Consider the following 16,540-nt stretch of genomic DNA (forward strand, 5'->3'; position numbering starts at 1 on the left):
TGACTCCAAGTTTGGAAAGCCATTCAATACCCTCATTTATGAGAAAACCACCTCCATTTCCTATAAATTGAGCACTCATCATAGTGATAAGGGGGCTAGAATCTGAAGTTTGTAAGGAAATTCTGTTGGTTTGAGGATTGAGTTTATGTTAAGCAATGTTATGCTGTTGGAGTGTTGTGCTTTTGATGTGGCAAGGGTTGGACTGAAGCTAGAGGAGTGGCACGGGATCAAATTGTATTGGGTGATACTCCTCCTTCTACATTAATAAAGAGCTTATTCTTTTTCTCATATGATTGTTCATATCTGTGATGATTATGTGTTTCAATGTATTTGATTCCATTGTTTTATGGTAGATAGATCATGTATGCTTTGATCGTTTCTTATTTCCGTTTCTCTTGATGCAAGGACCTTTTGAGCGGATTTAGTTCAAGTGGGAGTGATAGGAGTGATTCAAAAGAGATTTAGGAAGCGAAAGACAACAAATTCCTCCATCTCATCTATCTTCTATAAGAAAATGTTAAACTACTTTCCTTCTATTGTTCTAGGTGTAGTCACTCATCTAGGGAAAATGTTTTTATCCGTAAATGCAAATTCCATAAATTCCATATAACAATAATTGATTTATTTTATTAAAAAAAATTGAACTACAAAAAAAAATAAAAATCAAAACCTTTATCAAACAATTAAAACTATAATATTAACAAAATTTTATTCTATTTTAATTTACTCTTTCAAATAAATCATTTTCCTATTTCATGAGTGTGAACCATCTTTCAAATATCTATTTTTTAAATGAAAAATATATTTTCTCCGGAAATAAAAACTTTTATTTTTGTGCATTATTCTTATGGAAAAATTTACTTTATTGTGAATTTATTCAATTCCTTTTGGATTTGTCTGAATTTTTTTACTCGTAATTAAATTGTTTAATCGTAATTTAATATTTAATAACTAGTGATCAACATTCCTACCTCTTAAACTATCAAACTGCTATATATTAGGATTTGTTAAAAAAACATCAACAAACCGGTATATATTAGAATCTGTTAAAAAGAATCAACCAAAATATGAATAATAAAATTACAAAACAGGTTCAATTTCCTTTTACGGGTTGAAGCAACATATGAATATTTTTAGCAATCATGAATTCACCATAGATTCATTTAAAAGTTTTCATAAGTACAACAAAAAGTAGAAATACAAAAGGTTGCTAAAATCATTCATATATCCAAACTAAGATTGTCCCCTTTCGGCTTATAAAATATCTCCGATCCAGGACAACAAAGATCCCTATGTATAACTCAGATTTAACCTGTTTGAAATCCCAAAAAATATAATAATGGGCGGGGGTGCTTGAATCTTTCAAGGAGAAAGCAGAATAGCTAGAGGCGGCCTGCGATAAAATAGGCTTCCCATTCTCGTTGACATCTACTTCCCTTTTCCTGCGTTGCCTTTCCTTCTATCTCCAGTTTTACACTCATTGTTATTTGTTGTTTTTCTATGGTCACTCCATCTTTTGTGTTGAACTTCCACCCACTCTCCCACCGAGGTTGCGCGCATGCTGAACACAAAGTGCCAACACTGCAATAACACAAAACCAGTCAATACCATAACATGAGTAACCTTATAAATCAAATATACAGACAGATACATGCTGCTAGTTATTTTTATCATAGAAATATATTGTTGTTGGGGAAGATCGAGACCTTGGGAAATTACTGGATACCTCTGAGTTGTATATGATTTTTAAGATTGTGACAATCACCAGAATACTCCTCCGAATCACATGCCAAATCTTCGCAGTAACTTGGGAATCCATATTATCTATTTGAAGTGAAAAAGATCAAACATACAGTCTCAACCTGCTTAACAAAAATAAATAAACTACTTCAGCATATTGACTTACAGGCTTTTATCTAATTCCTGTCCTGTTATAGATATAAATCGAGAAGCTGGGGAGGGAGAATCCAGCCCCACCTCTCGTTTTGGGGTTTCAAATACAGCAGCGTGAGATTACGGCAAAGAAAAAAAGACAACCCTGGAAGAGACACCTCCAGGCACGCTGGATTGACTCTGAACACAACCCTGCAAATACTATAAAATGCACAATCCAAAGGCAACCCTGCAAATAGTATCAAATCCAAATTATTGCAGAATGTTCTACAAATCCAACACACTACCCCTCTCACTAACATGGTGTGGTGTAGAATCAGAAACAAGGTGATCTGTGCCTCTTATGTGGGACTGGCAGCCTTCTGCTGCACCCTCCAGTCATCGTTATAGCAATTGAATATCCCCATCCTAGCAGATCTTGGAGAAGGCGTCTCTTCCCATTTGAAAGCAGTTGAAGTCGTAAAAACATAGGCCGAGGAGTTATATGAATTCAAATTTTATGTTTCGGCGGGTTTCTAAATTCAAATGAGTTGTGTGAAAAGTATGATTAAAAACACACGTTAAGTACGGTGAAAAGACATACGGCGGCAGAAAGCTCTGAATTGCCCAATTCTAGAGTTTTCTGACTTCGGACAATGGGTCTATCCGTTTATTTACACTGACGTTAACAGGGACCGAGAACCGAGAGGGGCCCGCTTGGCCACGTCGACAAGGCCGAACAATGTGCAATCGAGATAAGCTCCACGATGTATGAGCAAATAAGAATAAAAGATCAGCGATAATAAGAATAAAAATAAGATTAGCCATACTAAGAATACAAATAAGATTGGCCATAAGTAAATATAGCTTAAATTACAAGGAGAAATTTATTATGAAATGTATTAAAAAATAATTCTAAATGAATAATAAGAATATGATATAACTATTATCCATGATAATTATATTTAATAAGGTTTTATTAAATATATTATGGTATAAATAGTAAACTTGTTATTCTATATATTATGGTAAAAATAGTAAATAAATATAGCAGACACAAAGATCACTAACAATTTTATAACGCGGTTTCTTCAGACAGCTATGACTTCCTTTCCTTTCCTTTTCTGGCCCTACAAGTGTCTTTTGCTTACGCGTCTTGACTTTGTCCCCACCAAATTAACATTAAAAGATCGCTGCTTTGTTTACACGGGAAACCTTCTTCTTAACCTTTCAGAAGGCATAACGCGTACCATCCATCAAGAAAACCAACCTATCATTCTTTAATGTTTGCAACAACTTTAGTGCTCTCTCATGCAAGTAATCAATCATACCTTGATCTACTGAACCGTGAATAAAGTTGAAATATGCGGCAATCAATTTAAGACTTGCCTATCACATCTTATGACGATTATGGCAATGAGATGGAATGACAATAAGATGGAAAACTAAGGTAACCCACAACACACTAACAACTTCTAACCATTGTAGTTAAACCAATCATGGAGAACTCGCTATTGCAACCACTGCATAAACATGTCACTTTCCTATTTACGCTGATGATATATATACAAAGATATATTTACATAGGATTAACATTGAACAATATCTACATTAATCCTATATTTACCAAGGAATAGTATTGTGGTGGTGTTACATTGGTGGATTATTTTTATGAAAATGTTATGTTTGTATGAGTGGTAATATTATCTTAAATTTATTTTAATTTTGGATTTATCAAGTTTGTAGAGTGATGAAATATTTCAAGATGCAAATTTTTTTAGGTGCATAATTTGATCAAAAATTTATACCTCAAGAGATTTGATTTCTGGTTTTTGATAGATCTTATATATATATATATATATATATATATATATATATATATATATATAGTAACACCCTTCTCCCAAATATACTCAAATAACGGGCCAACCAAGGTAAACATGTATCAGTTAAGGAAGTGGAATCAACCGAAACACACCATAGAGATTTTCCACATTAGTAATAAAACTCCGAGGAGCTATCCCAACCACTCAAGTAACCAAACCCTGAGACCAATTGAAGGTTTAGACAATTGAACCCTAGAAGCTCTGTTGATATGGACAAGCATGTGTCTAGAAGACTACAAACGCTCCCACAACATGGGTATGGATGCATCTCGAGACTTTTCTGCCCAATGCTATGCCTGCATCTCTAAGATTTGAACCACCTTTTTAGGCCGAGTGTAATATCCCCTAATAATAATAATAAATAAAATATTATAATATTAAAAAATAAGTAAATAAATGATAAACAATTAAAAAAAGATAATAATGGTAAATAAATAATAAAATTAAAGAAAAGATTATAATACTAAATAAATAATAAATAATAAATAATAAAGAGAATATAATAATAATAAATAAATAAATTGGAGTCTACTCTCTTTATTTATCATTTCTCATACTCTCTTTATTTATCATTTCTCATATGTGTGTGAGGGAGAAATTAGAGAAATCAAAATTTGGTTCAGGCTCATATTCAAGTCACACATAATCCCTAAAACAATAACTTTTAGGTGAAGCCACATGATACATGATTGAATTGACTCTTCCCACAGACTTCTCTTGTAATATGCTTAGTAATTAACTTTTTATTATGATGTGTATTTATTGTAGTTAGTTGGGTATTTATTCCTTAGATCACATATTTTACATAATACTTTATAACATGACCATAGCCAATTGACTTGACATGAAAAATTCTCTTGTAATATGCTTAATAATTAATTTTTTATTATTAAATGTTTTTAATTCAATTATGTGATTATATCTTATTTTTGTTATTCATTTACGTTTTCTTTTATAATTTTTATAAGATGAGCTTTGTAACTTAGTATAGAGAAAATATTGTATTATTAGTAAAATGAAATGTCTATTATATCACAATAATAATAATAGTTTTTTTAAATAAAATTAAAAAAACGATAATATACCTAAATATGAATCATTTTCTCTCTTTCAAATTTTATTTTTACTATAATGGAATTGGTAGCTGGGAAGGCCTAATCATGACGCCACCCGTGATCAAGCTTGGTTACTTACTGCCTCTATAACCACTGTAGAAGTTGCGCAACCCACAAGCACATATTACGAGCTTGAGAGGGATTCGAAGGAGGGCTGAAATGTCCCTGTACAAAGCACACAATCATTCAGCCACACCCTCACAACGTAATAATGATTTATATTCATAATCATATTATTTCAAAATATATAATTAATATATATATATAATTGAAAAAATATGAAAACATGTAAAAGAAAAATGTAAGTTTATATATATATATATATATGTGTAACTATATGTATTATGGAAGTTTTAATAAAATGAAAAATAAAAAAATTTCTATATATGTGTGAAATTTGTATAAATATAAAAAATATTATTAAGAACTAGTATAAATTTATATCCATTTTGGATCTATCAAGTTTGGAGAGGAATCAAATATTTTGAAGTGCAAACTATTTTCTCAAATTTTGAACTAAAAAAAGTTTGCGTCTTAAATTGTTTGATTCTTCTAAACACTCGGTAAATATTTAATTAAAATGAATATATATTAATAAATTTAATAATAGTTTTTTTATTATAATTTTCTTTTTCCAATAATTTTTCAGTTTTAATAATTTTTAGTTAAAAACATTTTTTTTAAGTATTTAAAATATTATAAGAAAAATTCCACATATTATATTTTAGTAATCCATCCTATATTTTTGTTATTTATTTATTTATTAAATTTAATTCTTTAGATTCTAATGCGGCCTTACCAGCTGTTATATGCATGTAGGGAGGTGGCTATAATGAGACTACAAAGTCTCTGTCATATGCATGATAGACTATAGTATGTATCATAGACTATAGTATGAGAGGTGGTTGTAACAAAACTGCAATGTGTGGACCTGAATTCAAAAATGCATAGCATGGTGATTCCTTATTTAAGCTCAATTTTTGACATGTCTTCCACCTTAATCACTATAACAAAGAAAATTATTATTGTTTTTTAAATTATCAATTTTAAATAAGATTATAACTAAGAAATTATTATTGTTTTTAAATTATTAATTTTAAATAAGAGTAAAATTTATTATGAAATCATTATTATTTATCATAATGAATATTCTTATTTATCATAATGAACATAGCATAGAGTAAGCTTAGGAAAATTATCAATTTCAAATAAAATAAGATTTAAATAAGAATAAAAATATAATATTGGTTAAGTTCGAGATGATACAAATTTTGAATTTCATTTTGTTGGATGTAGTTTTTCTTATAATTACCTATTTTCTATTAGGCATATAGTAAGTCATAGCATAATAGTCATTCTAATCAATATTTGGGAGTTGAAGAAAAAAATAGTTGAGAAAACTAGATAATGGATGGCCAAAATTGAAGTCACAAGGGATAGCTTAATTGGTTGAGTTCTTGTTGCTAAGTACCTCGTTTATCGGAAGGTCACGAGGTTAAATATTCTCAACGCCCTTGGGGTTAGGCTTTGCTAGCATTGATCTACTTGGATTTTCACGTGGATGTATAGGCCACTCAATGTCCATGAACAACATTAAAAAAAATGGATGGCCAAAATAGAATGAGGATAACAAATTAGAAAGAAACTAATCTTTGACCATTAGAGAGTGTTTTTTTCCTTTTGACAAGCTAAATATTTTATGTTGATAATTCAGGAAAATGCAAGTCTAGTGAGCCATTTAATTCCCTATTTTTCTACTAGGGAAACCAAATTAGTGGCAATTGATTAAGTCCTTGACCATGAGATGTTTGAAATCAAAGTTTAAACAAAATATGACATATTGTTTTTTCTCAAAACTAAAACTTTCTATCAAAGCTACTAGGAGAAATAAGAAAGCTAATAAATCATGGAATTGTGTAGCTTATGAGGATTCAAAAGGGTCTATCTCAATTGTTTCTATAGCTTGATTTCTAGAGTTTCTTGGACTAAGTGGATGAGCCAATTGAGATTTAATGTTATCTTGTGCTTAATCTAGATCCTTCATTTGTAGATTAAAGTCACTTGACATGAGTGAGATTCCATGTTTGGAATCATTGCAGTTCGTACACACTTTTCCAAGCAGCTTTTTCATCTAACAATATAAAGATATTGTTCATGTACTAATTTTTTCTTCCTTAAGTGTATCCTTTAGCTAGAATCCAAGTTGTCATCTTTGCTGCAATGTTGAAATCTAAAAGATACCCTTTTTCTCCCATCACTTTCTCTTTAGTTGCTTGGATTTTAAGTTGTTCCTAACTGCACCCTTGCTACCATTCATATGCAAATGCCAGGGTTTTCTCAGGGAATTACTAACATTGCTAATGTCCTGATTCCATGCCCGCGGCTCTTTCTTACCTCTCCTAGCACCACTCAGCGCCCAAGACATGACATGCCCGTTAACCTCGATACCCCCCGTCTAAGAAAATAGGTAGGGGCCTGTATCTCGGCTCAACCTAGTATTATCCATGTCGTGGCCAAGACTTTGGCTTAAAAGCAATATAAATAAAATGCAGAGCCGGGCCATGGCCCTCCCTTTCCTCCCCTTATTTCTCCCTGACAGTGCTAAGCCCCATTGGGACGGCCTCTTGCCTCTCCCTTCCCTAGTGGAACCCCCACCAGCACATGTAATTGCCACAGGAACCCAACCAGAGCATATAAATTATACAGGAGCGAGACCGGACTACATACCAGAGAGCCGTTGCAGACAAGGTTCCTCCGCCTCTCTTCCGCTCTGAATTGCCTTCCTTCTCCACTGCGAATTTCTCCTACCCGGCATGTCGAATGCCATTCCCATCTCCGCCACCCTTCCTTATTCCTCCCTCTACCACCTTGCCAGCCCACTGTCCATGCATTCATGGCTAAAGACACCGCACCCATTGCCTTGAGCATGTGGGGGGGCAGTGGTAATTATCGCCCTGGTATTAACCATGTCACCTCATGGCCTATCGCCTCTGACACCCTCTCTCATCTCGATCGCGAGCTTGGATTGCCTGTTTCCAGCTCTGTCTGAGGTCTATAAATTTATTATTAAATGTATATATAGCTATTATTTAATTATAATAAGAATTATAGATGAAATGTAAGCCATATGACCTCCATCATCACATTCGCAAGGCTGGTGAAAGTGTCAACCATAGTAAAGTTTGTTATTAAGTATATTACTGTAAAAATAGTAAATAAATAGAACATATACAGAGATCATTAACAATTTTACAACATTGCTTAATTTGCAAAAATATATAATCACATACCTTAACGTTTGTGTCGATCCTTTTCATCAACGCTGAGCATTCTAAGATGCAAGGTAACGAGGGATGCACAATTGAAACAGCAGCCGATATAGCAAACACCATTGCAAGTAGGGTGGAATGCACTGTGATAGCAATAGCATACTGACAACAATTATCCATTATATATAGCAGCTTTAAAGCCTTAAATGTGAATTGTTAATTTACTTTCTCTTAAAAGATATGTCATGGTTTATGACTATGAACATTGAATATGAAATTTTCAGATTTTTTAGTGGAATTATGAGTGTAAAGGATTTTAATTGAGAATTTACATTTAAAACTAGTCTGTATTTTACTCTCTTAAAAGATATGTCATGGTTTATGAGTATGAGAATTGAATATGAAATTTTGAGATATTTTTAGTGGAATTATGAGCGTGAAGGATTTTAGTTGATAATTTACATTTAAAACTAGTTTGTATAATGAATAGATTTTATAAAATACACAGAAACTATCTTTATATCATTTATAAAATAAAAACAATTTTATAAATACACAGAAGCCATCTAGTTCTATCAGTTATAAAATAAAAAATATTAGCCACCGAATTTGTAAAGATAATCAAACAAATCTATTCTATTATATTAGCCCATACCCATCTTTTTGTTCCGGTATCAAGGTTACCAATATCTGATACATAGCTAATATCAACTCATGGCTGAGCAGAGCCATGTCTTACAGAAAAACACGTAAATCGTATATCTAAGACATGGCACCGTTGAAATATCAGAGGGAGATCTTGTATAAAAGAGAAAAAAACCCTTGAGGAATATGCTAAATCATCTTGTTCCAATTGTTACTGTAACTCATATTTTGAGAATATAATTAGTGTGCAATCTGGTAATCAATAACAATTAAACTATGCTCTTTAATTCATTAAAGATGAGCCATTTGGTGGAGTTGTATAGCTTGGATTCCTATTCTCTCCTTTACCAGTCCCTGCATTAGTTTGAACAGAGCATTTTTTGAAGCAGCGTTGGAGGCTTATGAGACTTGAATGTATCAGAACTGAGACTTGAATGTATAAGCATTCTGAATCCAAATGATGTAAAAACGAAGCAAGGGAAGTGAATGGAAATACTTGAAATTGGAGATATAGTATACAAAAATATACTTAAAATAATATTTTTATGTTGTATATCTTATTTAATTGAAATATCATATTATATAATTGGTTCCAAATTCCAAACATGAATATAAAAATAGACATATTCTTTCAACAAAATCCCAAACCAACTCTAAACTTAACACACTACAAACATTATCTACACTATAAACATTATCTATAACCGTGAGAGATACAAAGCTAAAGCCTTTCCCCAATGATGCAATCTTGCCCTCCAGTCGAAATGGTATGCAGAAAGGGAGGTCTATGTTGAGGAACGATGCTAGCAGGTGGCCCTCCCGGAAAATGCCATTGGTCGAAAACCTGACGATTTTAAACATAGAGGCACAATTAAGGAGTTTTCTTTAGTGTGACTTTTTGGAGATTCTGGTGACGGAATCTGGTGGAAAAAATTGAGGTTAAATATTGATTTGTATTATTCAAAATGGTTTTTTAACTGCATATTTGGATTCAGCACCGTGAAAAACCCCTGGGACATTTTGATTGTGCAGAAATTAGCTATCAAACTTGCGATTCCAATAAATTGTTGCCCCTGGGACATTTTGATTGTGCAGAAATTAGCTATCAAACTTGCGATTCCAATAAATTGTTGCCGGATTTTGACCGGAAAAGCCCACAAAAAAAGCTTCCAAAAAATCTCTTTAAAGACAACTCCGGCAATTAACTTCTCAACGTGGCTGCAACTTAACTTGAGCAATGATCAATGTTATTTTGTAAGTGATCATGATCGATTTCGACAATACCTAGATGTTGGAATTTTCCGAACGTTGGAGACTCAATGAGTGATATAGTATTAAGGTTTTTGTGATTTATATTTAATTTTTCAAAAAAAAAAATTGGATTAAAATTACATAAAAAATTATTTATTTATCAAGATGAAAAATCAGATTATAATAGTTGGTTAAATAGAAATTTAAATTATTTCAACTAAATATAAATAAAAGTAAAAAATTATTTATATAATAATACCATTAGTAAAGTAAAATATATTTAAGATGTTATTTTAATATATATAATATGTTTGACTTAGACTAAAGGATAGAACTATTAGCCAAATAAATAAAAAATAATAATTGAATAAAATAAAAAGAAATATATTTAAATTAATATTTTAATATACAAACTAAAATAGATTAAGATTAAAAGAAAGCTAAAAACTAATAACCAAATAAAAAAAAATATAAAAAGAGACTAAAGACAAAAAGAAGGGATTCTTCCCAAACCTCAAAATAATAAGGTATGACTAAAGAATGGTAAACTATTAAAATAGAAATTAAAATTAATAAGAGTTAAATAATTGAATCCAAAAAACTTTAAAAAATATGTATAAAAAAAAGTCAAATTTCCTTTCAAAAGTAAAAAATAAAAACAAAATTAAATAAAATGAAAAGACCAAAAGACACATATTAAAGGAAAGGGGACCACGTATAAGCCATTTGGGCAAATCTAAAAAATATAATATTAAAACTACTCATTCAAACTAGCAAAGTTAGAAAATTGAACTAACCGTTGGAAACTTCATGGCGCAAGAGATTATGTAACCGTTGGAAACTTCACGGCCCAAGAAATTATGTAATGGACTAAAAATGATAACAAAGCAAAATTCTCTTCCAAATGTCCAAATCAATTTCTTTCGAAACAAATGAGTGGACGTTGACGTAATAAAGTATACCATTCATTATTGTCGATCCTTTTGGGCTTCCAATCATAACTGCTGATATGTCGAGCAGCACAAGGTTTGTTAGACACATTATTTCCCTAGTCCTAGCATAGCACGGAAAAATGTAGTGGTCATTCTTGCAACGGTTTGTGGTCACGATCCCATAGCACGGAAAAATGTCGTGGTCATTATTGCAACGGTTTGTGGTCATGATCCCAATCCCTGATTGTAAAAATATTGTGGAATAACAGTTGGTAACTTAACCATAACTATAAGCGATACATATACATAAAAAATGATCAAAACTCACCCACATCTTTCAACTTTTTAACTGACATATTTGCTTTAGAAAAACGAGGTACTTTAAAGCCTGGGTGAGGCGCCTTTGGTTAGTGTCGAGGTGCCTGCAGATCCAACATTAAAGACGCAAGGCAGCCACCATTGTTGAGGGTATGAATTTAAACCTTGTAAGTTTTAGAGTTTTTGTTAAAATCGGGTTAATTTTTTTGAAATTCTGATATTTGTTATTTAAAATTAGTTTTTGAATATATTTATAGATTCAACACTATACATTAAATTTTTTTAAGAACATTTTAATTATAAAAAATTAATAACTTTAACTTATTATTTCTAATAAATTCTGAATCAATTAAATCATAAAATATACGCCTAGAAAACCATCCAAAACATATAGCAAATAGGCTACGGCTCCTTAGTAAACATGGAAGTGACACATTAACATTTTTCTTGTATTTGATTTTCCATTATCAACTTTCCCTGGCGACGAAGGTATTACCCACACAGGAAGCCTTCTGTCTCTGCACATTTTCCCACAAGTTGACCGGAATTTGTCACTCTCAAATGTTGTTTCCACTTATGACTATACCAAGAAATCAATCCAAAGATAAGAATCCGAGGTTTCATAATGACATGGCTCAGAACAGGTTCCAACATGGGTCAATCTATATTGTTAAAGTTGTAGAGGTTTGTCACCAAAACCTAAACCTAAAGTTGAAGAAGTGTGCCATTATACCAAAATTTACATGTGTTAGTAAACTTTTTAAAACCTAAACCTAAAGTTGAAGAAGTGTGCCATTATACCAAAATTTACATGTGTTAGTAAATTTTTTAAACTAGTAACTAGGATTTCCAAATTAGAAATTATAGATTCTACAAAGTTGCTGTGATTCCTCAAAAAAAATTAGTAAACTTTTTAAACTAGTAACTAAGATTTTGCTGTGATTCCTAAAAAAATTAGTAAACTTTTTAAACGAGTAACTAGGATTTCCAAATTAGAAATTATAGATTCTACAGAGTTGCTATGATTCCTCCAAAAAAAAAAATAGAGATACCAAATTTGGTATCTCTGGGGAAGTACCTTGTCAACGTCGCTTCCAATCGGTCTCAGAATTGTAATTGTAATTTAAGGAATCATCAAAACCAAAATCTTCGTTCAGAAGCTTCACCTTCTGGTTGCTACCTGCGCGGTCAACAACGCGGAAGCCCTCGATTTTGGTGAGCTGCCCAACCAGCATTTCCACTGAGCCCACTACTTCCGGGACGAATATTTATCTCGAGGATTAAGTTCTCCGACGATTATGAAACCAGCCCATGCAGTCTAGCCTAGCCGGGCATACCCAGTACCAAATAATCAGACGGTTTTGTAATACCGATCTCAAGTTTTCTGAAGATCTGGAACAATAGTGTACTCAAAGACTTAATAGAACCCAGAAACGATATTGCCCATTTCAACAGCTGGATTAGCACCGAGTGCGTGTTGAAGGAGGCTCGAACAGTTGGGAAAGGCCGAGGCCGAAAAGAGGATGGTGGGCTACACATCGTGGTTTGTTAGGATCTTTGGGAAAGGGCGAGTTTGTTGCTGGATAGCAAGTGAAAGAGACAACATTCTGGGCCATAACTCGCGGGCTTACCGAGTCGAAACAGCCTGGCATTAAATTTCACAGATTCCAGATTTGATTTACCGAGTCGAAACAACCTGGCATTAAATTTCACAGATTCCAGATTTGATTTTCCGTTAAGATTTCCTGAGATGGTATCAGAGCCATGGTCGTAAAGGCTCCGAGAAAGCGAGCATGTGTTGACTGTGTACCTAGGGTTACAGTAAGTGGCTGCCGAGTGCACCAAAGATTGGAGGTTGGAGGTTGTCCTGCATGTGGAGCGGCCGCGGTGCAGGATTTGACAGTTGAGTGAGCGTGATGAGAGTTGTCACTGCTGTTTTGGATCCCGCGTGACTAGGACAGCTGATAACTGCTATATGAGCGTGGGAGAAGCTGTGTCGTATGTTGTGTGCAGACGTTGAATAGAACCTATGGAGACTGTGTTGCTGGGGATTGTGTTTAAGATTTGTTTAAGTAGCAGATCTTTTGAATGAGTTTTGTTATGATTTTTTAACTATGTTTTATCAACTTAAATCCATTTTAATTTGGGATTTCAATCTATTAAAATCTAAATTTTTTAGAATGTAAAGAGATTTAATTCTGAATACTTAGTAGATATACATTTAGTAATACAATCTTGCCCTCCAACTCAGTGAATCTAAATGGTATTCAGAAATGGAGGTTAATGAGCGCGCAGGTGACCCTCTCTGGAAAACGCCATAGGCTGAAAAGCAGACGATTGCACAATGCAAACTTAGAGGCAGCCATTAACTCCTCAACGTGGCTGCAACTTAACTTCAGCAATGTTATTTTGACGGCGATCATGTTATTTCGACAATACCTAGATGTTGGAATTGCCAAAAATGTTAAAAGTTGGAGATTCAATGAGTGACCAAGAAGTTAATAAAAAGAGAAAGTTAATAAGGAATTTAGACTTCTGTGATCCATAACATTGTTTAGATAATCTTCGGCAAAATCACGCGTTTCGAACCAACCAGTGTGGTTCATCGTCAGGACAAGTTGAAGAACCAACCCAGCTTAGCTTGTTTAAATAGAGTGTGCATAGACTCCAACGGCTATATTGCTAACGGCTACTTTGACCTAATGATCTTAGTCAAACCCCTAATATTCTTGTTATATTATTATTATTCTTAGAAAATAGTTAAATTAGGAAAATAATATATTAAAAGAAATCCTTTGTTAATTTACACAAATATCCAAAAACAAATAATATATAATATATTAGAAATTAGCTAAATGAGGTAACTTATATATCAAAAGAATTCATTGGTTAAATATATATAATCCCTATTTATTATTAAATTACTAAACTATATAATAATTCATAATTATTAAACAATCTATATTTATTATTATTCCTATATTATACAACCAAATAGTATTAAAAAACTACTATTTTTAGAATTTAGTTACATTAGTTAATTGTAAATTCAATTTAATAATTATCTAAAACTAGTTCATCTCTATTTGTTTATTATAGATAAATATGCATATCTAAAAACGAATAATATATTATTTATTATTTAAACATAATGAAATTAAATTAATAATTATGTATAATAATTTATATTTGCTAAATCATCTATATTTATAATTCCAAACAAATAAATAGTATTCTTGTTAGATAAATACTTGTTTAATAATAATTGAATATCTAACTTAGTAATATTTTCTTAGATCTCATCCTAAGATCTAATAATTTATATTCATTAAGTAATTTACATAATCTGTTATTCCAATAAAATTAGTAAGATTAACTATGTAATTAGGTAAATATATTATTCCTTATAAGGTTTAAAGAAGGGTTTTTTTTTTTTTTTTTTTTTTTACTAAATAAAGGGATTTTTAATTATAAAATAATGGAAAAATTCTACTAAAAAGGGGGACCAACCGCCTAAAACAAAACCTAAGGAGAGGGAAGACAGAAACCCTAAAACAAAAGGGGAATGAGGAGGCTAGGAAGACAAGGCTGGGACCCAGCAACTGCTAATCCTCCAGCCATCATCCCTATTAAGATTGTTCGGCCTTTTCTCAATCTCCAGGGCCTCTCTAAATTTGCGATGGTGAAACTGCGCAACTTTGGCAATGACTTGAGCCTCTTCTATACATACATGATGCATAGTCTTCCCCGCATGCTCAGCCAGGGCTGAAGATTTGGTCCTACCATGTCTCAAGTCAGCCGAATGCTCGCTAATCCTTTGATTGATGGAGCGACCGGTTTCACCAATATAGGGGATCCCACAGGAACAGGGAATGACATAGACGCCCTTCATGTCCTTAGGGTCAATAGGGTCTTTCACAGACCTGAGGGAGCCACGGATAGTGTTGAGAGGTCTAAAAGATGCGGGCACATCATACTTCCTCAGAATCCTTGCAATCCTATCAGTGGTCCCTTGGATGTAAGGAAGGTTCACACCCAAGATACGATCCTTAGGAACACTTCGGATTGAAGGCTCCTTCTTGGCCTTGAGGAAGGCTTTTTGACCGAGGTGTCTATTGTAACCATTCTTCTCAAAGACATCTAGGAGATGAGCCTTCTATTGTAACCATTCTTCTCAAAGACATCTTAATAGGGATGATGGCTAGAGGATTAGCAGTTGCTGGGTCCCAGCCTTGTCTTCCTAGCCTGCTCATTCCCCTTTTGTTTTAGGGTTTCTGTCTTCCCTCTCCTTAGGTTTTGTTTTAGGCGGTTGGTCCCCCCTTTTTTCCCATGTTTTCTTCCCGTTATTCCTTGCATCCTATAGTATTAGCACTGGTTAATAAGTTTTTTTTTTTTTCCCCGGCTAACCTTATCTCGTTAGTGTAGAATTTTTCCATTATTTATAATTAAAAATCCCTTTATTTAGTAAAAAATAAAAATAAAACCCCTTCTTTAAACCTTATAAGTAATAATATATTTACCTAATTACATAGTTAATCTTAGTAATTTTATTGGAATAACAGATTATGTAAATTACTTAATGAATATAAATTATTAGATCTTAGGATGAGATCTAAGAAAATATTACTAAGTTAGATATTCAATTATTATTAAACAAGTATTTATCTAACAAGAATACTATTTATTTGTTTGGAATTATAAATATAGATGATTTAGCAAATATAAATTATTATACATAATTATTAATTTAATTTCATTATGTTTAAATAATAAATGATATATTATTCGTTTTTAGATATGCATATTTATCTATAATAAACAAATAGAGATGAACTAGTTTTAGATAATTATTAAATTGAATTTACAATTACCTAATGTAACTAAATTCTAAAAATAGTAGTATTTTAATACTATTTGGTTGTATAATATAGGAATAATAATAAATATAGATTGTTTAATAATTATGAATTATTATATAGTTTAGTAATTTAATAATAAATAGGGATTATATATATTTAACAAATGAATTCTTTTGATATATAAGTTACCTCATTTAGCTAATTTCTAATATATTATATATTATTTGTTTTTGGATATTTGTGTAAATTAACAAATGATTTCTTTTAATATATTATTTTCCTAATTTAACTATTTTCTAAGAATAATAATAATATAACAAGAATATTAGGGGTTTGACTAAGATCATTAGGTCAAAGTAGCCGTTAGCAATATAGCCGTTGGAGTCTCTGCAC

The 16,540-nt window shown here is 32.1% G+C and overlaps 1 pseudogene; it reads right to left on the reverse strand.

Moving 5' to 3' along the window:
- Positions 1-7,789, reverse strand: part of LOC149172819 (2-alkenal reductase (NADP(+)-dependent)-like) — an 86,700-nt pseudogene extending 78,911 nt beyond the window's left edge.
- Between the last annotated feature and the right edge of the window lie 8,751 nt (positions 7,790-16,540).

The sequence above is a fragment of the Pinus tabuliformis genome, chromosome 4_2, assembly GCF_031772625.1.
Source record: "Pinus tabuliformis cultivar Carrire ecotype Pingquan chromosome 4_2, CPIR1, whole genome shotgun sequence".
Taxonomy (NCBI): domain Eukaryota; kingdom Viridiplantae; phylum Streptophyta; class Pinopsida; order Pinales; family Pinaceae; genus Pinus; species Pinus tabuliformis.